Source organism: Acyrthosiphon pisum, chromosome X, assembly GCF_005508785.2.
Source record: "Acyrthosiphon pisum isolate AL4f chromosome X, pea_aphid_22Mar2018_4r6ur, whole genome shotgun sequence".
Taxonomy (NCBI): domain Eukaryota; kingdom Metazoa; phylum Arthropoda; class Insecta; order Hemiptera; family Aphididae; genus Acyrthosiphon; species Acyrthosiphon pisum.
Genome location: NC_042493.1, coordinates 100,246,263 through 100,248,075, shown reverse-complemented (window position 1 = coordinate 100,248,075; position 1,813 = coordinate 100,246,263).

Below are 1,813 nucleotides of genomic sequence, written 5' to 3'. Positions count from 1 at the left end.
CCCTGGGCAAGTAACGAACGGTCTAGGATTGAAACTTGAAAGATACAAATATAGCGCATTCGAGTATTTTCAGGGTCCTGTATCATCTATACAATTATCATTGTTCTTCCCCTATTGTCATATATAGTATTTGCTAGTAACTATAATTTATATCATTATATTACTTAAAGCAACTAATAATTTGGCGAATAATGAAATGGTTATCAACATTTTAATCATGGTCTCAATTTTATTATGAGTATTAATTATGCGTATTAATGGAATTCAAGTATTTAAGAACACGTCAATTGAAAAAAAAAAACGGTTTCCAATTTTTTTAGATTTCAGTTTTGAATTTAATACCGATTTCCAATTTTTTATGGTTTCGGTTTTAGCTTTAATACCGGTATCCAATTTTTTTCGGTTTCGGTTTTAAATTATAATACCGGTATCCAATTTTTTCCGGTTTCGGTTTTGACTTTAATACCGGTATCCAATTTTTTCCGGTTTCGGTTTTGATTACGGTTTCGGTTTCGGTTTTAAAACGGTTTATACCGGTTTCTGAAATCGGTTTTGAAAACGGTTTCAAGCCCTGATTTTTTCATACTGCAAAAGTGTCCAGCGATGTTTTCGCCGAATTGTCCTATGAACAGGACGTGTTATCGACACTCCTACGGTATTTACAAATAATCAAAATTCAAAATGTCCACTATGATTTTATGTTTTTATTACACGGCTTACGTATTACCTGTCTACAATCTACATACACAAACGTTTCATCACATTATCACTTATATGAAAAATAACATAATAAAAACTGTTTTCTTATAATGATTAGGTATTAAAATGTGAATTAACATAAAAAAATTTGGGGGTGCTAAGCACACCCAAGTCCCCCCTCCAAATTGTGCCTATGGTTAAAATGTTTATTATATCATGTAATAAATAAAATTAAAAAAAACCCCACATTAAAAAAACACAGAGTATGTATCTATCGACGAGATATGGGGCTTGACAATAACACAAATATATATATATATATATACTTAAACTAGTAACAGGATGTAATATGTAGCGAGCAGTAAGCATTTCGTGGAATCATCATTATGACTTTTTGTACATGTACACCACAGGATATCGATAACGTATTGACGCAACACAAATGAGTCAATGAACCGGGGGGTAGGTAGGAGAGCCTGGGCCCTTATAAAAGCAGACCGGAGATGGCCTGTATTCAGACGTGTTTTCTCCACTGCACTTCGAGAACCTTCACGACACTTGGTGTAATAATTTAATTATTTGGACTTAGTCAATTTCACTGAAGAACATTTTAATAAACCACATAGTAATATTTCACCTGTCTACAAATTTATTTATCTATTACCTCACCTTCAACTTCATCATCAACAAATCGGTCTTGCTTCCTGCAAAATCATAATATACTCGTAGTCAACTGGCTATCAGAATAAATACTTTGACCACCTCAGCTACGAGCATATTGCAATTGTATGCACTGTACTGCGTATACTGTAACCTATATACCCCAGAATAGATATAATATAGACCTGTAATATTCAATATCTAGACTTAAATAAAAACACGGGATAACTAGTGGCGACGGTCCATATGGAATGTTGGGCTATTCAATACATATATACATACGATTTACGCATAAATATATATATACGCACTCCTTACATACACACGCGACACGTGCAACACATAAACAATATTCAACACCTCTTCGTTCAGATATTTAAGAAAAACAACATAATCAATTATCAGTGGCGCCAGATGACACCATATATTATAAAACCATAAATGCATTTTTACG